The 27,637-nt window shown below is 40.2% G+C and overlaps 1 long non-coding RNA gene across 1 annotated transcript in view; it reads left to right on the forward strand.

Annotated features, from left to right (window-relative positions):
- The window catches only part of LOC148129889 (uncharacterized), a 29,102-nt gene extending 8,090 nt beyond the window's left edge, over nucleotides 1-21,012 (forward strand). Inside the window, exon 2 of the long non-coding RNA XR_015750446.1 lies at nucleotides 20,569-21,012. This is a non-coding gene — a long non-coding RNA (uncharacterized LOC148129889). The remainder of the gene's footprint in view (nucleotides 1-20,568) is intronic.
- The last annotated feature ends 6,625 nt before the right edge of the window (nucleotides 21,013-27,637 follow it).

Consider the following 27,637-nt stretch of genomic DNA (forward strand, 5'->3'; position numbering starts at 1 on the left):
TGGGTCTGGTTTTCTCCTCTACCCCTTGTGAGGCCCTAGAGGCCTTGAAACCTGATGACATGCGGGCGGAGTTGGCGCTGCGCAGGGCCCACCTATATGACGCCTGGGCCATTAAATCAGCTATGGCCGCTTCCTTTTCACAAGGTCCTCTATCCGCTGGCTACGTCAGCTCAAGGAACACGTCCCGCTTCCAATCTCAGAGCACACCAGGACATAGCGAAGTTAGTGGCTGCAGCCGAGTTCTCGGCTGACGCCACTTACCAGTCGGTAAAATTCTCTTCCAGGGCCATCACATTGCACGTCACGGCTCGCCGCATGCTGGCTCAAACACTGGCAGACGGACGTAAAGAATAAGGTCAAGCTGGCCACTGCTCCCACTAAGGGAGATAAACTGTTTGGCCCAGCTTGGAACCACTGTTGGTCGAGGACCGCAGTAAGAGAAAGTATCTACCCCCTTCCCGCCCAGATACCCTAGACCCCTTCCTTCCGATCCCAGGACCGCACGGTCCCGGGCGACAGGACCAGACGCGGTGGCAGCTACAAGAGATCCTTTCGGGGATCGGGAGGAGAAGGTGGAGCCTCTTCCTCCCTCCCCATTGGCGGCCGCCTCAGCCACTTCGCTGCCCAATGGGACATATCCACATCCGATGCATGGGTTAGGGACACAATCAGGTTTGGTCTCGCCCTGGAGTTCAGGTCCGCCCCGATTATTTCATCCCATCCCCCTCCTCAAGGGATCCCTCCAACGTGCACCAATGGATGCAGCCATCCATCATCTTCTTGACATCCAGGCCATTCAACCTGTCCCTCCGAATCAGCGAGAAAGGGCTTTTACTCCCATCTCTTTGGGGTGCCCAAACACTCTGGGGGTTGGAGAGTCATCCTGGACTTGAAACGGCTCAACCGTCACCTTATCCAGCGTAGGTTCAATATGCACTCCTTGCAATCTATTCTTTTAGACTCCAGGCGGGAGACTGGTTATCTTTCATAGATCTTTTCGGAGGCATTCCTCCATATTCCAATCAGGCCCTCCCATTACAAATTCCCCAGGTTCTGTCATAATAGCCTTCACTATCAATACGTGGCCCTACCCTTTGGACTGGCCTCGCCCCCGGACCTTCACCAAGGTCCCGGCGGCCCTGGCGGCTCATCTCAGGAGCGTTCCCGTCCGCCTCCACTGCTACTTGGACGTTATCCTTATTCTATCCCCGTCCAAATCCCAGGCAGTCAGGGATACCAAGGTCACCCTCTCGCCTTATGGGCACACGGGTTTCTAGTCAATTGGCAAAGAGCCAACTTACTCCTTCCACCCGAATCAACCTCTTGGGTGCCATAATTTTTCCGTTTCTCAAAGAGTTTTCCTCTCTCCGGAGAGGTTCCTTAGCATTCAAGCCCTGGTCAATCAGAGCAGGCGTTCAAGGAAGGTGGCCTTGCTGGACTTCTCTGAATTGTTGGGCAAAATGGTGTCACCCATCTCTATTATTCCCTGGGCCCGTCTACACAGTAGATCCCTCCAGTGGCTCCTGCTCCCGCTCCAACGATCCGGAAGAAGCAACTCGAAGGCCAGAATCAGGGTCCCTCCAAGGGTCCTCACGTTTCTTCTCTGGTGGACCAATCCCGCCATCAACAGAGGCCACCTCTTGGCGGAACCTCAATGACTCTCCGTCACTACGGACGCAAGCCTGTCCGGTTGAGGCGCTCATCTCGACTCGCTCTCGGCACAGGGCAAATGGTCGCCGACCGAGCAGAGGTGCAGTATCAATTGGCTAGAGCTTCACGCTGTCCATCTGGCCCTGTGCAGTTTTTTCCTCAGATCCGCAAACATCACGTTCGTTCTCACGGACAACGCCACGGCCAATGCCCATATCAACAGGCAAGGGGGCACCCAGTCCATCCAGCTAATGAGGGAAGCCGAGCGCCTTTGCCGCTGGGCAGAATCCAACCTCCTATCTCTAAAAGCCGAACACATCTCCGGAGTAGACAATACTCAGGCGGACTGGCTGAGCAGGGCCACGGTGGACCAGGCAGAATGGCGTCTCCATCCATCCCTATTCGAGGAAGCGTCCAGAATATTCGGCCTTCCGGTGGTGGACCCTTTCGCCTCCGTCCAACACTCAGCTTCCACGGTTCTTCTCCCGGTATCCGTCTCACCGGTCGGAGAATCACAACGCCATGCTTTGCCCATGGCCCCCAGGGCTCCTATATGCCTCCCCTCCGCTCCCGTTAGTTCCCAGAGTAATACAGAAACTCATTCAGGAGAGGGCAGACCTTCTCCTCATTCAGGAGAGGGCAGACCTTCCTATTGGCCCAGGCGACCGTGGTTTGCGGACCTTCGCTTTTTATCGGTAACGCCCCATGGAGGATCCCCGGACTGGGTCTCCCTCTCTCAGGGGCCCCTTCTGCATCCGGAGCCTCAATGGCTCCAGTTAGCCGTCTGGAGGTTGAGCGGATCCGTCTGACTAGTGAGAAGCCCTCAGTCAAGTCATCGACACTATTTTGCCGCCAGGCGACCTTCCACTACACGAATTTATGATGCCACTTGGAAGGGGTTCTGCAAGTGGTGTAGCGGGTCTCAGATTGATCCCCTCTCTCCCTCTGTGGCTCAGATCCTAGAATTCTTCAGGAAGGCCTTCGCAAGGGCTCGCACCTAACACCCTGAGACTACAATTTTCTGCCCTCTCGACCGTGGTCTCCTGTGATAACTACGGTTCCCTTTCTCATCACCACCGAATTAGATCTTTCCTTAGGGACGCCACCAACCTGTGCCCTCCCACTGTTCACAGGTTCCCCACATGGGACCTCAACAAGGTCCTCGCTTTCTCTTACTTGTTCCCCGCTCGAGTCTTTGAGGGATTCATCCCTTCAGTTTCTCACCTTTATGGTAGTTTTTCTAGTAGCTATTACTTCTGCTCGTCGAGTTTCGGAATTAGCAGCTCTGTCAGTCAGGAGCGATCTATGCGTGTTCCATGCAGACCCGAGTGGTCCTTCGTCCCGACCCCACCTTCCTACCAAAAGTCAACTCTCCCTTCCATAGGTCACAGGAACTGGTTCTACCAAACTTTTGCCCTAGGCCCTCCAGGGGCAGGGGGTCCTCTGGCACTCCCTAGATGTTAGAAGGGCCTTGCGTATATATATTAAGCGCACTCAATCCATGAGAAAGTCGGAATCCCTCTTCCTATCCTTTCAACCCAGGTCACTGGGGCTTAGGGTTTCTCCTTCCGCCATCAGTCGCTGCATCAGGGCCACCATTGCGAGGTGCTACCTTTCCCATTCCCTGCCCGCTCCAGGTGGAATAACCGCCCATTCCACCAGAAGTGCAGCCACCTCGGCGGCCTGGGCCACACAAGCCCCCATCGCTGACATTTGTCGGGCAGCCACCTGGACCTCTCCGTCCCCGTTTATCAGACATTATAAAATAGATACGTACGCCTCAGCGGAGGCCTCTTTTGGCCGACGGGTCTTACAGAGGATCATCAGTGATCCGGAGGGGCCTTCGGGCCAGACGGAGTCCCACCCATAGGACAGCCCAGCTTTGGTATGTCCCAGTCTCTGGATGCTCCGAGCGGCTCGAGGAGAATGGGCGTTGGTTCTTACCTGATACGCCTTCTCGGCGAGCCGCGAGGAGCATCCAGCCCCACCCTAATTTCTCCGTCTGGTGGGGACTCTTGCTTCAGCCAAGGAGCCAACAGTAGATTAGAAAGAATTAATAACCTCTCTTCTCGTTATCGCAAAAAACTGGGGAGACGCTGCGCAATACCACGTGAGGGGCGGAGCGTTTCCTCATCTAAAGCTCAGCCTGCAAGAAGAGGACTCAGAAGCACATCCCAGTCTCTGGATGCTCCTCGCGGCTCGCCGAGAAGGGGCGTATCAGGTAAGAACCAACGCCCATTTTATGATCTTTCTTGCCACAAGTGAATCATGGCAGTTAAGTTAGTTATTAAGTGAAACTGGCTTCTCCATTGATTTTGCTTGTCAGAAGGGGATCACATGACTCTGGGACATTGCAGATGTCATAAATAAGAACCACTTGCCAAGCATCTGAATCTTGATCATGTGACCAAGGGGATAGTGCAATGGTCATAAGTGTGAAAAATGGTCATAAGTCACTTCTTTCAGTGCCATTGTAACTTTGAATGGTCATTCAATGAACTGTTGTAAGTCAAGGACTGCATGTAGCTATGGTTACACCTCAAAATGCCTATGTAACATTGAAGCATTGTGAGTTGCACTTGTTACCAATGATCTGGGTGCAATTCATTGTCTATTAAACTCTCCATGGCATAGGGCAGGGGTGTCAAACTTGATTTCATTGAAGGCTGCATCAAAGTTGTGTTTGACCTCAGGGGCCGGGGTGGGTGTGGCCATTGTGGACATGACCAGCTTGATGTAACTCATGTCAGGCGTCTGGTGGTCCAAGCGCTCTGCCAACGAAAATGGGCTCTCCAAGCTCCGTTTTCACTGGCAGAGGGCAACAGGAGGCCGTCACAGCTCAAAATGGAGCCTGGGAGAGTCATGCACAGCCGGGCTCGGCACTGGCAGAAGGCAACAGGAGGCCGTCACAGCTCAAAATGGAGCCTCAGCTGGGCTCTGCACTGGCAGAGGGCAACAGGAGGCCGTCACAGCTCAAAATGGAGCCTGGGAGAGTCATGCACAGCCGGGCTTGGCACTGGCAGAAGGCAACAGGAGGCCGTCACAGCTCAAAATGGAGCCTCAGCCGGGCTCTGCACTGGCAGAGGGCAACAGGAGGCTGTCACAGCTGAAAACGGAGCCTGGGAAGGTCGCACATGACCCAAGCTCCGTTTTCGCTGGCAGAGGCACCGCAGGCCAGTCCTTTGCTGTTTCTAGGGCCAGATCTAAGCACCTCCAACGGGCCGGATCCAGCCCCTGGGCCTTGAGTTTGACACCCCTGACATAGGACATGAAAATTTGTGGCATCATTTACCTCTGCTTGTCCTATATGATTCAACACAGTCGACATGCTCTGGACAGTGTAATTAGACAGTGTGACCTTATGAGACCTAGCAGGCATGATTTCTGTATTGCAGTGCTTACATGTGGAGCGGCCTTCTCCCAAAAATTGGGTTGGCCTTTGGGTAGGTTATGAAGACTTGACTTCCCAACTGTGTATCTGGCCAGTATCTGGGGGAAAGCAGAGTTATATGTACCTCATAGTAAGAATTGTGTGTGTCTGGCCCCCAGGGTGTTTTATTACTTTATCCTTTTCCTTTGTATGCATTTCTTTTAAGCTTTACTAGCTGCCCAGAGTTGCCTTTTGAGTGGGTGGCCATGTAAATCGAATACATACAGTTTCCTACTCCATGCCTAGCATATGTTTAAGGCTTCTCTGTTACATTTGTTCCTGTACTTGAAAAAGAACTCCTTTTTCTAGAGTAAACTTGATCCATTTGTGAAAGCCTTCAAAGGTATGTCTCACCTTCCTGGAGGTCAAACTTTCTTTAAAGTATTGTAAAGTTTATTGAGTTCCCACTTACGGGGAACTGGGGGTTGCAAAGTGCCACTATCTTATTGACTGGCAACACAAGATTTTAGGGTTTTAATTTGTAGCAGTGGTATTCGTCGGGATATATTATTTGTTTTGTATTGAACTGTGTTTTTAACTGATCTTTGATCATAATGAAATGAAACAAACTTTTACAACAACAAAGATTTAAATTGAATTTGTCCCCCTTTTACACCATTATCCCCTTTTAGATATCAGCCTAAAACATAAGCAGGTTCCAAAGGCCTTCATAGAAGTATAGCATGGGAGGGCAAAGCATGTTTGGATCAGCTGCACTTCAAACTGTCCTTTTGATAAAAAATTTGATTTCTTTCCATCTGAAATTATATTTTGTCTCAAAGTATCATAATGTTTTGACTTAAAATACTGGAATGTTTCAATTCAGAAACTATTTCAGATTGTTGAACTGTATCAATTTAATTTTTGGAATGGTTTAGAAAATGCATTTTTGCATAGAGCCTAGTTATTCAGCATAACCCAATCAAGGAGTTGTGTGGATTGTTCTGGGCCAGTCAAGATCTAATCTTTGCTGGAATCTATCCTCTGGTCTAGACAGAATAACAAGCTAGTCTAGGATATTAACAGAGCTTTGGATATTGTACAAAGAACCTGTTAATCTTATGACAATATGATCAAGTTGTATAACGTAATTCTTGCAGAAATAGCCTAGTACTTCCTCATACTTGTCAGTACTCATGGCCCTGATGTGCCTTTTTGCCTGCTACCCTAATCACTGTGTTAATATGTATTAATAAAAATGCCAAATCCAGTCTAAACATCTGGCTGATTGCATAGTGAACCATAATAAATAATAAATTGGAGAGCCAGTTTGGTATAATGATTAAGGTACTTAGAAACCAGGAAATGGTGAATTATATTCCCATCTTTGGCATGAAAATTGACTGGGTGATCGTGGACTAGTAATTCACACTCAGTCCAACTTCACTGGGATGTTGGGAAAATAGGAGGTGGGAGTATTGTGTATGCTTGCTGCCTTGAGTTACTTACAGTAAACGTGGGATAAAAATCTAATACTATAAGGCCATGTATAATTAACATATTACATATTACAGTAAAATAAAAGTAACAGTTACGGGCTTCAATTTACATGTTTCAGGCATTTAATTTCTGCACGTATCCTTTCTGGAACAGAATCTGTTTCTCTAATACATTGTGTATCACATTTCTCAAAAGTAACTCTTCTTGTTAAAAATTAATATCTTACTGCACATCATAAGTACATTTTAATGTGCTTATTGTACAAAACTGAATATGATTTAATAATAGTTTTTGGTAAAGTCTATGATAAAATAAGATCCATAATTGCTTATTGAATCTATCCTGACTCAACACGTTTGATAATATCTTTAGAAACAGCATTGGCAATTCTAATGTAAATGCAAAAATCTGCAGTGAAATAATGTCCTTTTTGTATATGTGTGTATTTGTGTATTAATAGATTTGATCAGATACAAATGAGGATAAGCTTCTACAGCTTTATTCCATGTAGAAAAGATGATAGTAGGAAACTAAAATTAAAGAGAAACTACTGTATTCTCTGAATTTGGCCACCCCTTGTGCTGATGTTATCTTAATCTCTTGTCCATCTCTTTTTTTGATATATATTTCAGTTATACTCTTGTTTTACCTGTACTATATCTTTCCATAATCAATAAAATATTTAGCAGTTGCAGGATATTCATACCACATTTTATCGCACAAGTTTTACAAGCCTGATAATACAATCTTGTGCAGCTGTAACGAGATAACTAACTTCTATGAGTTCAGTGGGATTTAAGTGCATATGTTTAGTATTATGGCCTGATTCTGAAATCAAATGGAATAACTTGCTTGTTAGTTCCAACTAGACTGACTCTAGCTCACGTTCCGAAAATGTACTATATGTTTTATAAAGTATTCCTGATTATTTTTTATTACTTAGTATGCTGAAATTATGAGGAAGCAAAGGTGACATAAAAGATAAATAAAAATATTGTCTGCCTATAATCTCCACCAAAGAGCAACTATTATACTGTCCAGCAACTGGGGGGCGGGGATCGGATATGCATGGAGCATGATAAAGGCTGTGTGAAAATGTACCCTCATCCTTTTATATATCCAACTTGTTAGAAAAAAATGGTGATGGTGTGCAAACTTCCCATAGCATAGCAAATTCTCTTCAATTGCAATTAATGGAGGGGGCACAGCTACCCCCATGGTACCCAAAGCAGAACAGCAGTGCAATAGAATTGCTGACGCTATGTCAGGACAATAGGTTGTCTTTCCATCTCATCCTCCTGCACTTCATACATGCGGAAAGATTGTTCTCCTCAGCTGAAATCCAGCACACCCTTATTTGGAAGTAATTCTCATTGAACCCAAGGGAGTCTGTTTGAGTGGATATGTATAACGCATAGCCCAAGTGGTAAAAGCAGACTGTCTTTAAATATCAGCCATTTGCTGGGGAATTCAGTCTTAATATCCTGTTTGCAGACTTCCTACAGGCATTTGGCTAGCCATGGGGTGTGGGGGGGGGGAGGGGGGAACATATACACAATAAGCTTTTAGTCTGACGCTAAACAATTCTGTCCATAGCAGAAATGAGAATTAAAAAATGATTATCAGGAAAATAGTGTAAGGTAACAAAAAGATGCTAAATACTGGGTTAATAAAAATAGGCAGCAAAAAATCAAGAAAGTATATCCATGAAAAAAATGTCAAGGTAGAACTTCTTGCCTTTTTGTTGCATTGTGTTTTTAACTGTATGTTGCCATCCAGTCCCTATGAATTGGGCAGTCTAAATATAAGCCATTGATCACCAGTTCAATTCTTACTGTCCTACACTAAATCAGATACCAATGAATTCACTGTGGTATAGTATTGCAGCCTTAAGTAGCATATAACCTCATGTTCAAAGGCTACGTAAGCCCAATTGCTGAGGTTTGTTTATTTAAAATCTTTATAAATACAGTCTTAGGTAAATATATTTAGGAATATTTAAGAATATTTAGGCTTGTGATAAGAAACATTTGGTTCTTTCACTGTCTCCCATTCTTGAACTTTCTTTTTAATTTACCCATAATGAGCAACTGCACTAGATTTGACAGGTTGAGAACTTGTTTTGTGATGGATGGGTGGGTGGGTTGGATGGATGGATGGATATCTCAGAAGATATACAAGTATACTCAAGCGCACAGACCAGTTTCTCCCATAGTGATGATTATGAAAAGTGGGATTTGATATTTAGACCGTTCTATTTATGAGGAATAGATAAATTATGTTTAATAATGCATTATATTAAATTTGATCTTAGATGCCTGAAGTTTCAACTTTTTCCAAATTATCTCTTTTTTTTGGCACTGTAGTGCTCAGATTTCATTAGAATAGCAGCTTAGTGCTCCAGATCACACAAAAACATGTCCGTATTTTAGAAATTAAGTCAGCATAGCTAGCACTCACTTTATGTATTCTGCAATTCTTTGCACTCTTGTGATTTAGTTGGGTTTGTGGAGAGCAACAATATAGTTTGGTTTTGTAGTATTTCTGCATCTTTGTTATGTTTCAGCTGTATCATAACTCTACAGTAATTAATGAATTACTTTAAATCAAAGTAATTAACTCTTCCATTAATACATCTGTTATCTTTTGAAATAGGGCATTTTCTGTTGTGGATATAACTATTGCAATATGTTGATCAATGATAAATATATTGCATATTGTCACATAGCTTATTAATATTTTAACTGCATCTAAACAATTTCATAGGTTAATCTTCATAGGAAGCAATCATTATGCTAAGCCTGAGGTCTCCAGTAAGGTACGCTTGGATGCCAAGGTGCTCACATGTCTACCAATTTTTCTGTTCCACCCAATTTATACTGTTCAAAATTATTGTAATTTAAGAAACAGGAAATGAATACACCACAAAGCAATGCGATATCCTATAGTTTCCATTTTTATTTTCAATAATTCTTTAAATTCCTACTTGGGCCCCAAAAGTTTTCTTAACGTATTAAAATGATGAATACCTGTAGCCCAGTGCTTTGTTTGATGATACACCCATGTCTCCAGGAAGAGATCAAGGGCAAGTAGGAGAGTAGAAAATGTTTTTCAGCATTCTGGCAAACAGGTGCTTTGTAACTAACTATGGCTGCCATTCTGTGAATGGGAAAAGCCATTCTCCAAAACCATTTTTGCAGGAGTGCCAAGAACATATGAAACATGGACTCCTATGCTAATAGGTGACACTTTTCTAACCTAAGTGGGTTGAGAAGAGTTTTAAACCAAGCTGAATTATAATTTGGTTCAATGTATGAACCAAATTCCATTTAATGTTGTGATTTGGGGCAAAGAGATCACTGTTGTCTTCCTTTCCTCCTTGCTTTGTCTATCTTGTTTATTTTTTCCTGGTTTATAAAACTATATTTTCCTATGATATCTGAACTGGAAAACTAGCTTAAGCACTGCATAAAACTGGAATATTAAAGACTCATTTTGAGGGAGTTTTATCAATAAGACAAGTATTTCACTTACAAAACATAAGAGCGCATATTCCATTCCAGGGATGAGCAATTTTCCCAAGGGACCACATGAGGAACTGGGACTGTTATGGAGGGCCAAAACGGCTATGAAGGTGCATAGGCATGGACACGTACATAAATTGGAAACAAATAATTGCTTTCAAAATAAAAGCAATCCACATGGACAAAAAGGCCAGATGTGGCACAGAGCCCATAAAAGGGGCGCTCCAATCCAACCTATCCTTCAGCTACTATTTTCTCACAACTCGTTTGTCAAGGAGTTTGTCATTGAAGGTGCTCTTCCAGGACCAAACTCTTGTTCAAATGTTTGATTCTGTCAGTTTTTCTTATGAGATTCTGCTAGAGTATATTACATTACATTTTCTGATAGCAGAGAGAACCTTTTTTTTCCAACTGACATTGTGAACTAAGAAATCAAGAAATTGATTATTTAGTGTGGTAAAATCAACCAACCAACTGACAGAAAAGAAAGAAAAGGACTGAATTTATTTATTTATTTATTTATTTATTTATTTATTTGATTTGCCAATTGTTTACAAGATAATAAGTATAAGTGTATACATAGTTGTGAATACATGAAATGGGTACATATAAGAAAAATAAAAGAATAAGAGAAACAATAGGACAGGGACGGTAGGCACGTTGGTGCGCTTATGCACGCCCCCTACAGACCTCTTAGGAAAGGGGTGAGGTCAATAGTAGACAGTCTAAGGTTAAAGTTTTTGGGGTTTGGGGAAGAAACTACAGAGTCGGGTAGAGTATTCCAGACATTGACCACTCTATTGCTGAAGTCGTATTTCCTGCAATCAAGTTTGGTGCGGTTAACTTTGAGTTTGTATCTATTGTGTGCTCTTGTGTTGTTATGGTTGAAGCTGAAGTATTCATTGACAGGTAGGACATTGCAATGTATGATTTTATATACCATGTTTAAGTCAGACCGAAGACGGCGTAATTCAAGGTTTTCTAGTTCTAGAATTTCAAGTCTGGTGGCATAAGGTATTCTACAACGAGTAGAGGAGTGGAGAACTCTTCTTGTGAAATATTTCTGGACTTTCTCAATTGTGCTAATATCAGATACGTAATGTGGGTTCCAGACTGATGAACTGTATTCGAGTATTGGTCTAGCAAATGTTTTGTATGCTCTGGTTAGTAGTGTGATATTACCAGAGAAAAAGCTACGTAGGATTAGGTTAACAACTCTTAATGCCTTTTTGGCTATGTAGTTGCAGTGGGCTCTAGCACTTAGATCATTAGAGGTGAGTATTCCAAGGTCCTTTACAGAGCTTGGGTCATCAACAAGATCTTGACTATTCAGCTTGTATTTTATTTTCTGATTTTTTTGCCAATATGTAAGACAGAGCATTTATTTGTTGAGATTTGAAGTTGCCATTTGTTTGACCATTCTGATACATAGTCAAGATCTTTTGTAGGGTAGCAGTATTGTCTGTGGTATTGAACAGCTTTACATCATCAGCGAAGAGAACGCAATTGCTCTTAATATGATCACAGAGGTCATTTATGTAGAGTATGAAGAGAGTTGGTCCTAGAACACTGCCCTGGGGGACACCACTATTGACAGGTACTGGATTTGATAGGACGCTCCCAATTTTGACCATTTGTTGTCTGTTTGACAGGAATGCTTCTATCCAGTTATTCAGTTGTCCAGAGATACCATAGGATTTTATTTTTAGGAGTAGTTTGTCGTGTACCACTGAATCAAAGGCTTTACAGAAGTCTATGTAGATTGCGTCTATTGCTTTGCCCTGGTCGAGTTGTGTCGTCCATATGTTTTTGCAGTGTAAGAGTTGCAGATTACAGGATAGTTTTTTTCTGAAACCAAATTGTTTATTGGAGAGTAGGTTATTTGTCTCTAAGTGGAGGATGATGGATTGGTTAATAATTGATTCCATGACTTTACAGGTGACGCAGCATAAGGAGAATGTGTTAAAGATTTTGGCTTTAATGGTGTCGTTGCAGTCTTTACCACCAGGTCCTATCATGGGAGGGATGGACCTTGAGTCTTTTAGTTTGTTGTTTACAAAATTGTAAAAAGCATGGGTGGAATTGGTGCTTAGAAGGTTTTCCTCTTGTTTAATGTGATAATTGGTGCATTCGGTCTTTATCTGGTGGCATAAATTTTTGTATCGGTTTTTGAAATTGGCAACGTGACCAGATTTGTTTTTCCGCCAGAGTGATCTCTTTTTGGATTGAAGTTTCCTTATTGTTATGGGTAATCTGTTTTTTTGTTTTGTTTTGGGAGTTGTTGGTACATATAGTTTGATGACTCTTTTGACTTCAAGTAAAAATATGTTGTAATGGTCTTCAACAGTATTGCATCCAGTGAATAGAGATTGCCAATCAAGAGATGAGAGATCGTTGTCTATAAGATCATAGTTGCCTTTTTTGAAGTTACAATTGGGGATTACATCATTGTGGTGATTTTTTGTGTGGACGTATGTTGAGACAAAAGTCAATCATATTGTGGTCACTACTGGAAAAGGGTTCTTTAGTTTGTATTCCGTAAATTAAATTCAAACTATTGCAGAAGATGAGATCGAGGCAGTTGTTTAGTCTAGTGTTGTTGGTTACTAGTTGTTCCAGTCCCAGATTTGTAATAGCATTGTAGAAGGTTGTGTGTATTATTTCAGTTGTACAATCATTTAGGGTCCAGTCAATATGAGGTAGATTGAAATCACCAAGAAAGATAAAAGGGTATGGGCAGGATGCAGCCCATGTTAGTAATGTATTTAGCTTGTTTACATGTTCGATGTCATAATCAGGTGCTCTGTAACATAGTAAGAATCGAATTGTGATATTTAAGGATAGTTCACAGATGATGGTCTCAGGAAGAGCAAGCTCCTGGGTAACTTGGATATTTTTTAGATGTAAGGATTTTTTATAGAAGATAGCAACACCACCTCCTCGACGATTTTCACGATCTGATCGGTAAACATGATAGTCTCTTACTGTGGTCATGGAGTCGGGGAGAGATGCATTGAGCCATGTTTCACAGTCAAATATAATGTCGAAGTTAGCCATATTTAGTAGGATGAGAAATTCAGGTATTTTATTCACGAGGCTTCTTGCATTGAGTAGTTTGCATTTAAGGCCGGCAGTAGTTGGAATTGAGGTAGTTGGGGGCGTGCATGCCTAGTCTTGGGTGATGGTGGATCGGTTGAGGTAGGGTTGTGGTTGAGGGTAAAAGCTGAGTATTGGGTTGCGTGGCTTACTTTTGATACAGTCAGCATGGTAGTCAATGTACAGGTCCTTCTCTCCATTGTCTAGACGGTTTTTGAGTTCAATGCGGAGTACACGGGAGCGGGCACGTTGCTGTATGGTTAGGTCAGGGCGGCAACGAAGGTTCTTATGGTTGGTGTTGGTTTTGGCGAGTGAGTTTATAGTATAAATGAATTTACGTTTGCTTGATTCATTTTTGCAAATGTCTGCTGCACTGTTGTTTACCAAAAGTACTGTACATCTCCTACTTCACACTTTTTTATCCACTATTAGAAAAGATGTACCCCCTGTTCATATAGTAAAGACTTTGGTTATTGTTTGCATTGTTTGTCATGTACATGCTAGAAAGTAGCAATTGACTTTTGGAAAACTGGCACCAATGCAGGGAATCCAGTGTCATCTTGCTGATTTTCCTAGATTGTAGGCAATGCAGTTCAGACATCCCCAGAAATAATGCCATATAAAGAAAAGAAAGACCAAAAAGTGGTTCACATGCCATCCTAGTGGATTGGCTCAAAAAGCCAAATCGCAAATTGGGGGTAATTATGATCTTTTCCTGAATTAGAATTCCAAATCTCCTTGCTTTCAATAACATAGCATCTGGATTTCCCTGTAGGAAGAGGTAGTACTTTGTTTACTCAACCTATTTGCCCTATGTATATGATGTCATGTATACATGACCTTGTCACTTAAAACTTTTAAATAATTTATGATAGCTTTTCAATCATATTTTGTGCATGCTTTTTGGAAGTAAATACTGTTGGATTTAACTGACAGACAATGGGCATTAGGAGCATTATATTCAGAGATACTAAATTGTTCCTTTTTTTAACCCATGGTAAAAGCTGTCCTCAATGAAATTGGAGCCAACCTTTCTGTATTACAATGACTGTATATTTAATGGCAATATAGAACAGGACATTTTCATAGAAGGGGGTTTGCCATATTATAGCTTTATAGAAATATGAAAAACTCAGAATCCATCACTTTACTTTAGCACATCACAAATCAAACCTTTTTAACATTGTATCATTGCATATCTCTAATGTCTTGTAAAACGTAATATATAGGAAATCTGTAGTTTGGGAAGTGACTGACTCTAGGGAGACACTTTTCCTTAAAATTGGTCTTTCCTTAATCCAGACTCAGAACATTCTTACTGTGTGCAGTTTTTTAAAAAGATGATAGCAGATAAGGCTTTTCGCTATCATTCTAGTCATAGAATTTTATAGAATATCCAGTCAATGATATTTTTAATAAGCTTGTGTGGTTTTTTACTTTGTTTTTCCTTATTTCTGACTCAAAAAATACTTAAAGAAGATTAAAGCTGTATTTGTTAAATAAGTAGTACTAAATTCCTTTCTTTTGGGAGAACCTGTAGGAATAATTAAATGAAAAAAACTTAATGTTTAAACCAAATTATAACCAGTGAATGTTAGAGTTTGCACATTTTGAGATAGACTCACTTTTTCTCATAGTGCTAAAGATTCGGACTTTTTTTTTTTAAAAAAATTGATGGATAGGAGGGATGGCTTAATGTTTTTTTGCCTCTTTGGTAATTTTGTACTGCATATATGTCTTTGTCCACCTTCCCACCCCCAAACCATATTTTAACTTGTTTTCTCTTTATGACATTTCAGAAAGCATTGTTGGGATAAAGTTTAACTTACAAAGCCAGAAGATGGATTGACATCAAGTGGGCAAAGCATCCAACTCTTTTTCTTTATGATTATTTCTTAAATTTATATCTTTGTGTTCTGGAATTTGCACCTGCAACCTATCTTCCTATATTGTTAATTTGTATGAATACATAATTTCAAAACTTTTTCCCTTGGGGTCAGTCTATGTACATAGTAAGTCTTATGGAAAAGTTCACACTTCCTTTTAATGACTTTTGAAACCAAAACACTTGCATTCACTTAACACATCCGATGCTCTTATCTCTTAAAATCTAAGGAAGGCTGCTATGGTATTAATTCCTCAAGTATTAAATTTGTTATTAATGTTTTGAATCCAGGTGTTTTTTTCTTCACATGGTACAGTTCTAAACACAATAAGTAAATCTGAATATAGTAGGATTGTGTAAAAATTCTCTTCCCTAATGTTCCATTCCTGTTATCTCCTTGTCCATATTTTCTGTCTCCTTCATTTTGTTTGGAATATGGCAGAGTAGAATGTGTTTGGTATAACCTTAATCCTGACCAACATCTGGGCTCTTCTTTTTTAAAAAGCTTGTAACAGAGGCCTCTGTACACATTTGAATGGTTAAAGAGTGAACCATTTTATGATCCAGAATAAAACATGACTTTGCTTTATCATAAAATAATATATTCAGATATAATGATTTTTTTCTAGTAATGTAAATCCATTATCAGTTAATTGATAAGATATGATTAAACTTCTCTTCCATCAGTTCAGAAGATAATGAAACTGCATTTTATGTATAATTCCATTTGAAAATATGTGTGCTTCCTGAGAATAAGCCTGTTGAACATAGAGGGACTTATTTTTAAGTAAATAAGCATATATTACATTGGTAGTCCTTTTCTAAACTGTTAGTGCCATGTTTAATATTTCTGTAAAACAGAAACAGCAAGAGATCATTTATTTTTTAAAAAATAAAAGGTTATATTGACATTATAAATTGGATTAACAGTATAATCTGCAGCATATCTTCTAGTCAATAAATTTCATTGAATTCATACTACAAAAAGGCGTGGTTAGTTTAGCAGTTGCAGTCACACAATATAGGAAGCTTGTTTTAACTTTGGCTAAGTTTGTGTTGTGTGCATGCGGTTTTAGCATGTTGAATAAGCCTATTTCATTTGTGTAGCTTATGAATCGGTGCATTGTGTAAACCTAAAAATGAGCAAGCTCAGTAATCAAGTTAAGCCTGTTGCTGTTTACATCTGTATTTTTCTGTCCATGGCTTTTTGTGCCAGTTGCTACTTTTGTATGCAAAGTATCCTTTTTCCATCCCCAGGACCACTCCTTGTGAACTTTAAATGTGAGAAACTTGAGGCCAAGGAGAGAATATATGTAACATTAAACTATAATCTTGAGTTATGAGTTACATATGAAGATGGTACCTAGTATAAGCTGTGAGCTGCTGAACAGTTTCTGTGTCATAAAAAGGTGGTGAGACAAGAACAGTATAGAGTGGGGTAGTTTCCCCTTTCCATTTAAATCACTTGGAGTAACATTTCCACTATTAGTGTAAAAAAGGTAAAAGTCCCTGCAGACTTCGCTAGTCATTGCCGACTATAAGTGGTGTTCATCTTTGTTTCAAGGCCATTGAGCCAGCACTGTCCAAAAGACATTTCCGCAGTCATGTAGCTGGCATGGCTTTACGAGAGCTGTTACCTTCTTACCGAAGTGGCACCTACTTACTCACATTTGCATGCTTTCAAAACTAGAGCTAGAGTGAGGACGGGAACGCACCCTGTCACATGGCACTTGGGTCTCAACAGCTGAACCACCAGTGTGGTTCTAGTATGACAGCTGGCAACAAATAGACATCGCTTGAAAAGATAAAATATTTGGCATATATTCCCCTTCAAGATGCTCAGCTCCAATTTAGAATAACATAACTATCTTTTAATATCTTAATTAATCTTTTGAAAGTAATAAAAAAGCAAACTTTATGTGTTTGCTTGGGGAAAGGTGTTCTATAGTTAAAAGTATGTCACCACAAAGGCCTGATGTGTTGTGCTCTCTGTTGCTATGTTTGTCCAAGATGATACCAAGCATTTATAATTTACATAGCATTTCTTTGACATGCATTGTGATCTGAGGTCTTTTCAAAGACTTGTACCTCAAAACTGGTATTTTGAATTGCACTCACGATAAAATTGAATGTTTAAAGTTGAGTGCAGTTCCATGTTGTCTCTATTTCTGACATGCCTCTTTAAGTTCCTGTTTCCTAGCTTACCCAGTGTTTTCTGGCTCTCAACTCAGTCCAGTTCAGCTGCTGTTCAAAACCCTCAGATAACCATTAAAATAAATAATTATGAACATTTTTTTCTGTGGTAATTTACCTATGTGCATATATACATACTTACATGCACCGTTAAAACATAAAGTTTATATGATATCCTTTGCCTCAAGCAAAGGGATATTTAAGAATTATTTCATTTGGAGATTTTTTTTTTAATTTTTACAATATGAAATCTTATGTATTAGATACAGCTACTTGGCAAACCCTTTTCTTTCGAAAATCAGTTCTGTAATCACTGCATGCTCACTCCTATAGCAATAGCATTTAGACTTATATACCATTCCATACTGCTTTAAAGTACTTTCTGAGCAGTTTACAAATGTTAGCATATTGCCTCCAACAATCTGTGTCCTAATTTTACCAATATTGAGCCAGTCAGGATCGAACTACTAGCTGTGGGCAGAAGAATTAGCCTGCAAAACTGCATTGTAACCACTGCGCCACCACAGCTCCTTTAACTGTTTTAGTTATTGAATTCCATTCCAAAAACTAGATGGCTAAGTGAAATGCTAAATGAATACAACACACACACACACACACACACAGACAGACACAGCGCTTTGGTCAGAAAGCTATTTTTTATTATTGTTGTATTTGCAAATGGTTGCCAACTGAGGTCGTTATATGAGGAGTGGATATATTTGGAAGCATTTTGCTTTTAGCAAGATTCACCAAGGCTTAGTTAAGAAATTTCAAACCTGTTGAAGTTTTAATCTTCAACATTAACATTAAAAGTATATCCAGCTGAAAAATATTCCTGTGCCACTAAAAGCAAAATGTGGAAGACTAATTCATGTTTTCACTTTCAGTTGGGAAGCTTTCACCTAATCCATTTAATAGGCCGATTATGAGGATAAAAATTAAAATTAGGTGGCACAGTTTCTCTGCATGTTCAATCAGGGCAATGCGAAATACCTCCCAAATGTGTACAGACTGAACATTATTAGTTAACTAGCTTGATACTTGTGCTTTGTTACAAAACTATGTGGTCAGGCTTAGTTTTTTGGGAGGAAAATAAGGGGAAAAAATCTGCCTGTGCCTACCAGCATCCATCGGTATTCATCGGGCTAGCGTCCTGCTAGTGTGTGAGAGAGTTGAGATGTTTGGAAAGTGAAACAGTATTTGCTGGGTGAGCAAGGAAGACAGCAAGGAGCTTGGGCATGGCTTAGCTCAACTGTTCTGTACTAAAGCTGCTTGGTGCTCTGAAACTGAAACTCCTCTCTTCTGTTTGTGTTTTGCATTTGGAACACAGTTCTTTTCAGGTATGGGGGGGGGCAGAACTCCTTAGCATCAGAGTGTGTTAATAATAATATAGGAAATACGAATGGTCGGATGGTCATTTCAAAAAACCCTTTCTTAGTGAGCACCTAGAAGCCAAGAGGAACATATGTGCCAAATTTCAAGTTTGTAGACTTTACGGTTCTGGATATTTTGTGGTGATGCGTGAGTGGTATTTCGCTTTTATATATATAGATTACACTGCTCTGTATATTTGGTATTAAAATGGTATTAAAATGGCTATAGTATGATTTGTTTTGAAATCCATACATTGTAAACCATAGTTTATAACTTAGTAGTTATGAAAATAGTATAAAAGTAGGCAATTTTCCCTTAAACCAACATGGTTTAGTGTGTTCACCACTTCAATCTGCAGCAAGTCTGCTTTCAAGCGTGTTTCAAATCTGGTGTCTCATTTTACAAAGTAATGCCAGTTTTCATCTGTTATTAGACATTCCATTAAGCAACAGCTGTCTTTCTTATAACTGAAAATACACTTTATTTTTTCTGGATGTTCACATATATAGTGTAAAATGAAAAAAAAATTGATGAAATACAGTCAGTTTAGTTTAAGAGAACAGTACAGCATATAGTGTGCGTTGCATTTGTTCTTCATTGTCTTCTGTTCAAATGGATGTTTATACACCATGCTTCAAAAGCAATGTTGAAAGAGGAAATTGAGTGAGCCAATATGTTAAGAGTCCAGATCAGATGCTGAGTTGGCCAAAATATTGGTAGAGAAGATGAAGGTGGGCTATTCTATCATAATTTATTCTTATTTGTCAATGACTATCATCACTCAGGCTTTTTTAATTGCATGAATTAATCTTGGGGGAGGGGAATCCTTTCTTGCAAACATATTCAAACGTGGCAAAAGAAAACATTAAAAAAACCCTCTGGTGGACACCAGCTGTATTTTTCTTAATTTGCTTGGCTTTATTGACAATTGCATCCTCTCCTTGATTTCATGTTACCTTTGCATTTGCTTTTAAAATCTGAAAGCCACCTGGATGACTTTGGCTATTGGATGGTATATAAAGAATAAGAATACAAACTCCCCCCCTCCCCCCCAACATTTTTGTGAAGTAGGTTAAACTGGGAATGTGACAGAGTCATTCAGTCAACTCTATTGATATGTTGGGATCATACAATAACACTTTCAACGTTGCTTGTAGTGTATTAAGGCATTATTTAATGACAACTTTGCAGCATACGCTGCTGCAGTGATTGTAATGGCCAATAATGCTAAGCTACAAATTATGAATTACAAACCATAACAGGTGGATTTATTGATTGTGCTAAAATAATCAAATAGCATTTTGATTTAGCATGATGTATGAATTGGGTAACTTTTTAAAACCCAAGTATGAACTGGATTTCTGTCATATTAAGCTATAATATATTTTGATAAGTTGGGTTTAAAGTACTTTGTCTAATCGTTGGATTTTTAGAACATCCTTTAATATAAGAATTGAGACAACTCTATTTAGTAATCATGACTAAATCTTGACTTAAAAAGTGCAATCATAGTCATATGAACTATTGTATTTTTAATATGTGGCTTATAGCTTTGTGTAGTGTCTTATCCCAACTATTTTTAGTACATATAGTCAAACCACTTTTAATACTGTATGGCTTAATGTGTATGTTTTAAATATGGTTTCTATCATCAGTTCTGTTAATGGAAGTCAGCAACTGGAGTTAAGTTGGAACAGTACGTATTTCAGTGCATAAAATTTACAAACACTAAATGGTATGTTTTATCGTACGTTAAACAGAACATATACTTCTTTTTTCTAAAGAATTCAAATTTACATTCACAAACCTCAGTTATATTATTGTACGTAAGTAGCCAATTGCCTACAAATAAAAAATTTGTAAAGTAATTATTTGAAAATAAAAAGGTTCTCCTGTCACAATGTAGTGTACATCAATAACAGTAAGAAGAAATACCAATGTACTGAAAATGATGAAAGGCTTCCTTTTAATTACAGTTTTTCAGGATATATGGATAAATTACATTCTGGTGAGAGAGACGTTCCCTATCCAAAAGCTCCGAAGACTAAACCTCTGGTCCCAGTGACTGGCCCAAGATTGTGGATCCTACTATATGGATAAAGTACAGTCCACTTACAACCACAATTGGGACGAGAATTTTCATTGCTAACCAAGGCAGATGCTAGGTGAGCCATGGGCACTGCAATCGTCATACACACAGGCTGGTTGCCAACTCCCAAATTTTGATCATGTGATTCCAGGGATACTGCCACGAATGTAACTGCGAGGACTGGTTGTAAATGACTTTCAGTTGCTAAATAAATGTTTGTAAGTGGAGGACCACCTGTACTATAAGCATGCCCAGTTGTATTTGTGCTTGCATGTAACAAAGCATCTATGTGCCGTGGCAACTGTGTCTCAATGAAGTATCCTTCATCTCATCCTTTGTCTTCGAGTATTCATGTTGAATCCTCTTATTATTATACCATGCAAGAGCAGACATCAACTTGCATAAAATAGGTTGGGCTTGATCATCCATTACCTTGGAGGGTCATCGGGGCCTGGAATAGGTAGTAGAGGGCAGGATAGCAAGGGGGAATAGCAAATTTCATATCAATATAGTTTCCTGATCAAGACTGGATGGAGAACATGAATTCTTTAGTGGAAAAATGCCCTAAGATAGTTGCAGGTTATGTTATTTCAGTGTTTCATATCTCCCTTTCTGTTTCTTTTGTTTTGAAGTTTTGTAAACACTTTGGGGGAAGGATCTGTCATTCTGCAGGCTTTTAACCGAGATCAGGTTTATAGGATTTTATTAACAAAATGCACCAGTAAGGGAAACTGTTGTATATCATATGTGCATGGTTGAAAGTAATAATTTATAACCTTATAATAAGGGATTTCATGGCAGGTGATGGTCCCCAGGATTGATGGTGGTTGAAGCTATTGGATGATGATGTGAGACTCCTAAATTCTAACAGTGTTTGGTACAGGTGGGTGGTATGCTGTAAGAAAAATGTGGTCCAAAATATTGTAAGGACTGGATTCTGCACCTAATAAATAAATACACCACCACATATATGATGCAAGCTAGGAGAAATATTAAATCCAGATTTTTTTTAAAGTTAAAAGTGTACATGTTCTGATTCAGAGCACTGGTTTGTAAATCTTGAAATATGTCATAGAAAAAAATGAGCTGCATGTGCGTATTTTGTGTTACTATCAAAACTGAAAATTTAAATTAACCAGCTGCATAGTTTCTTCTTTAAAATTCAGAATATTTTCCAAGTCTGCTCTTGGTCCTGTATCTACTGTTCTAATCAGGTTTATCATTCTGAAATGTTGCAGTTGCCCTTTTTTCCCAGGTTCATTGGTTTCAGATCTAGATGCTTTACATGCTTTTTGCATTGATGTTATTTCTGAACAACTTAACATCAAGAATATACAGAAGGCCACAAAACCAATATATAACAGCTTTTTAAAAGAAGTTTCTTACATTTGGCCCAACATCTCTTCTATTACTTTTCTCCCTCCTTTTCGTTTGCATTCCCTTTTTAAGCCCCTGCAGGTTGAGATTTATATTACAGGAACAGAATGTGCTGTACCTTAGGGTTCCATTCCATCTGTCTTTACTGCGATCCATTCCAGGTTTTGACTCTCTCAATCTAGAGCTGGTAAAATAATAGATTTCCTTGACTTCAGCTCAGTCCACTTTCTTGTCTTTTAATATGCAGCCTAAAGTTTTGGAAGTCAAGTCACTGTAAAATCTTAATCAAATACGGGTATTCATTTGAACCCTCTGACAGGTCTTTTAACCTGGTCTCTTTCCCCAAACCCTTTTGTTAATTTTCAGGGGCAGCACTGCCCTCACCTTGGAAATCCATGTCACTCTTTGAGCATTACAGTTTGTGTTCAGCAAATGGATCGTTGCCTTATGTTCAAACTCCACATCAGTTTGCCCTGTTAAAAATTTCTCATCCTGCCCCTCCTCCCCCAGCCCTGTATCAGTGTGGGGGAGAGGAGGCAGGTTGAAAAATCCTGGTTGGAGGTGGGGAAGGAACTTAGTCCCCAAAGGAAGACAAGGCTGGCAGCTGCTGTTGCCCAATGAGTGAAGAGTCGAACACATTCCATGTTACTTGCTCATTAGTCTGGTCTTCCCCAGCAAGATGAGAAGCATATTGAAAAAAAAAAAGAATTAAGCCTCAGAATTCTAGTAAGGAAGAAAGGAAATGCACAAAACAAACCATTGGAAAGAGCAGCATTATCTGAAGCTCAGCACTTTGCCATACACCCCCCCCACCCCCACCTAAAGTATTTTGGGTTAGGACATAATCCAAGAGATCCTGGACTCCATTCCACATTTTGTAAGTCACTCTCTTCTAAATAATAGATGGCTCTCCTCAGTGCTGCTGCTATCTCAGAATGCTGTGCCTTTGAGTAAAAAAAAAAACAAAAAACCCAGCACTCTCTCAAGTATACCTCTCTAGTTTTCTTCCTTCTCTTCCCTCCCTCCACCCCCCTCGCTCCTGTTCATAACCTTCTTTAATACTATATTTTCCCCTCCTCTTGTTTTCAGGGTTAGAAGCATTTATTTCTGAAATGTTGCCCTATTCCTAGTAAGGATTCCATGCCATGTTTGCAGCCTGCTTAGGGGCCAGGGATAAGTGTGTGTGTGTGTGTGTGTGTGTGTGTGTGTGTGTGTGTGTAAGGGCTTGTGCATGTTCCTCTGCCCACACTGAAGGAGGGAGGGAGGAGTGTCTGTTCCGATCCTGTTTCCATGTCAACAATTCAGTCCACATTTGCCATCACACATTTGGCAAAATGTGTTTTAAACAGAGAAACCCTATTCCTCTCTTTTTTAGCACCCTAATCTAGACCAGGTTTCCTAAACTGCCTTGATGCTGTGTTAAGTGGCAGGACCACTTTCATGAAACTCAACTTTAATAGGAGCCAACCTAGTGGTGGTGGCCTGTATTGCCATCTGGGAGTCACAAGCTAACTGAACTGTGGTATCACAGCAAGCAGGAGCTGGCATTGCTCTGGAGGCCATGTGCTCAGTATCCAATGAAAGGAGAGGAGAACGAAGTGCCTTGCATTCAGACCTGGCTGTCCTAAGAAAGGAGGGGCCAATATCTTTTGCATCTGCTCTTAAGCTGCTGGCTTTCCCACTCAAATTGTCTGAAGTATTTCTAAACTCTCTTTTACCCAAAATCCAATTTGTACAAGTTTTTAATAATGTACATCTGCAAAAGCAAAAATACAGCCCACCAAAGCCAAAAATAAATCTTGAAAGATACAAATCATCCCGCATTCAGCCTGGGACTGGTACCTTGGAAAGCCATAATCGGTGTCGATTCTTGGTCTTCAGTGATGGGTCAGGACAGCTAATTATAGCCTGATGTCCTTCTGTTTCAGGTACTTTGGACTCTTGTGTCTTACAAAAACATCTCAATAGTCATGTTCACAGGGGCTTATTGGCCTGTAGTTGGACGCATCTGGATAGATTACTTATTTTGTATAGCTGGATTATCGTACAACCCAGTGGTGGGATTCAAATTTGTTTACTACCGGTTCTGTGGGCGTGGCTTGGTGGGTGTGGCATAATATGGCATGGCTTGGTGGGTGTGGCATGGCTTGGTGGGCGTGGCAGTGGAAAGACACTATAAACTCTCCATTCCCACCCCACTCTTTGGGGAAGGTTACTGCAAAATCCCCATTCCCTCCCCATCCTACTAACTTGCTTTCCAGCTCCGTTCTCCTGTGCAGGGCAACCAAAGGAGACCCAGCCGATCAGCTGGGACTCAATGGGAGGTGGAGAATAGATGGGGACGGGGCCAGTCAGAGGCGGGATTTGCTGGTTCTCCAAACTACTCAAAATTTCTGCTACCGGTTCTCCAGAACTGGTCAGAACCTGCTGAATGCCACCTCTGAACCTGATCTAACTTAAGTTACCATACATACCCGTATATTGACCACGTAGTTCCAAGATACATATTTAGGTTGAAGCTAAGCCCCGTAAATTATGTTTAATGCCACCAAAGTAGAAATTGTGAATACAGAAGTAACTGCATCAAGAACTTATTGTCAGTGAGTTCATGAAGTAATGAACCATAGTTAACAAACCTATGTGTGAATTCATACAACACAGAGACAAAAAAAACCCCAAAACATCCTGACTTAGCATGTTGTAAGAATCTAGTTCAAAGGTCTCCAAACTTGGCAACTTTTAAGACTTGTGGACTTCAACTCCCAGAAGTCCACAAGTCTTAAAAGTTGCCAAGTTTGGGGGCCCATGATCTAGTTAATACAAAGCAAGTGCAAATGTCCCCCCCCAAAAAAAACAACAACAACAACTAATGCTTCAGAGTGTATGACCTCATCTGCCTCAGTTCTTTAAAGCAGCCACATGCTCTACTGCAGTGGTCGGGGAACAGGGGTAAATTACCCCAAATGGGGTAAAACTGAAAACCCGGGGGTAATGAGGACGGTCGCGCTGGCGCGACCGTTCTCATTACCCCCAGGCATTTTATTTCTGACATTCTGTTTGTATAGTTTACATACACAAGGACCTTCCTTTCAAATCAAGGGGGTAACGTCGGCGTTTATAAATTTTTTGGGGGGTAAAAGGTAAAAAAGTTCCCTGACCTCTGCTCTACTGGGATTTGGGTGCTTGTAATTGTGGATCAGTGAATGCCCTTCTAGCTCTGCATCTGTTTTTAACAGTGCTGCACACATACTAAGGTGCCCACCTGGCAGGACGTAGACATTGCTGCTGTCTCTTGACAACTCTTATTCCGAGGTGCCAGGTCTCTGAACTTGGTGGTAATATATAGCTAGTTTTGCAGGCACTTGTCAATACATGACATCAAAATTCCTGTTCCATCATATATTTTTTCCTGGAATTGTCTCCCTAGTTGGGTCTGGAGAAACAGAAGCTTATAGCTGAACATCAGGTAAAAGTTAACTTTCCCAAAATGGAAAGGATGGTCTTATATCAAACTGGACCAAGTTGCTCCATACTTACCAATATTATCCTAGCAAGTTAGCTTCCCAAGGTTTCCTATAATCCTATTTTCCCTAATGTGGGATGAGTTTGCCTAGCTTCCCATACAACACATGGGTTAACCATGATTTGCTAAGTAAGTCACAGCTGGGTTCACAATCCCTTCTTGGCTATAAACCATACCAAGCCCAAATCATATAAATCATATTATGCTGTAGCACCCAGCCTTTGTGTGCAAATCATGTGCTTTGACACTGAACCCCAGTCCTTGCTGGATTAATAATTTGGGAAGTGCCATTGTCTACAGATGGAAGAATGCCCCAGGAAGGAAGGAACAGCCTGTTCCTCAGGTTGGTAAGGTATTGCTTGAAAAATAAGTCCTGAGGGAAGTAAGAATTACTAATTGTAGGATTTCAAGTGCAAAAAAATTGAACAAAGATTAACCAGTTATTTGTTTACAGCCTATAAAAAGAAATTAAATATGGATGAGGCTTTGAGGGAGTTGAGTAGAATACAACTTTTACATTCTAGAATGTGATGGAAATCTTGCATCCCTTGATAGCTTATCTAAAGAATGAAGAAGGGGACATTGAGAAAGATCTGAATCTATTAACATTTAAACAAGACTACAAAATATAGACTTAGGGAGTGTCAGTAGATAACCAAGCCCACTTACTTGAAGAAATATAAAAGAAAACAGAGTTCTGTAGCATTTATAGTTCTGATTAGAGTGGTATGATTGTTGGTTTGTCAGCTGAAACAACAATTAATGCTATCATGGCAATTCTCAGTAAGTTTGGTAATATTACTTTTGTTCTGAAGGTGGGCTCATTTCCTAATTTTCTTCTGGATAGTAATTTTATTTTGATACCTGTGTCATCCCACCATTATATCTTTTAAGTCTCTTAATTCTCCATTACCACCAATTTTCCAGTGTACTCAACTGTGAGCCTCTGGCTGACCCACTGCTGCCAGCAAGGCATTTCTTATAGGGTGCACAAGTGTTCAAGGGATGTATAGCATTGGCAAGCTCCTTATGACATCACTGGAGCAAAGCAGTACATCTCCTCCAATCCCCATGACAATGGTTATATATATATTACCATCAAAGGTCTTAAGACTGCCTGGTCCTGAACAACAATTGCTGGGGAATAAGAGTAGGAAGGGAGTGTTGCCTTTAGTCGTGCTTATGAATGGGCATCTGGTGAGGGGCAGCATTGTAGAAAACGATGATGGGCACTGTAGGGCCTTGGTCTGATCTACCAATTCTCTTAAGTTCTTATCATTTTATGCCATTTCTACATACACAGTACTCTGTTGTCGCCCTCAAATGTGTTTGCATGCATGTGTATGAAATCAAGAGTTTTGAAAAGTCAAGTCAAAAACCTTGACTAGTCAATTTGTGTAAGCCTTCCCAATGTTGTCTTGGTATTTTCAAATCTTACAGTTTACATATTTGCATGAAATGATTGGATTGGGCAGGTGGAAGAGATAATTTTACTTGAATATAATTGGGCTGTTAATTTGACACAACCACAAAGCAAATGAGAACTTAGGAAATTGTTTTGTGTATGTGGTCTGTTGTGTTCACCTCTGGGCTACTAAAATCAAAATGGAAAGTCCTTCAGGGTTGCAATTCAAACCTGAGATTTAAAAGGAATCAAGTTACAAAATTTTTGTTCATAAAGAAGATAATGGGTACAAGAACAAACATCTGGAATTACTTGCACAGGCCATAGTTTTTCAGGCATGTGGCTAATAAAATGTGATTCATAAATGGAATAGTTAGGAATTATAAAAAATGAAATAGGCCAATGAATGTTAAGATAGAATGAAAGATATAAAGAACAATAAGCAATTTTGAGGCCAAAACGGGATAAGACCTATTAGGTGGGTGGATTTAATTTGGGAAACTTAAAAGATATTGGTTTCATGTTTACTGCATTTGGTAGTTTAAGTGGAATTTGCATATCAGCACGATTAAACATGATATGTGTGTTGCCTTTTTCGTTTGTGGCACCAGTATGCTTGCTAGAATGATTGGAATTTTTGTTTTATTAATT

This window comes from Notechis scutatus, chromosome 8 (genome assembly GCF_049901735.1).
Source record: "Notechis scutatus isolate UNSWTSFEM ecotype Mainland chromosome 8, rNotScu1.2, whole genome shotgun sequence".
NCBI classification, from domain to species: Eukaryota; Metazoa; Chordata; class Lepidosauria; order Squamata; family Elapidae; genus Notechis; species Notechis scutatus.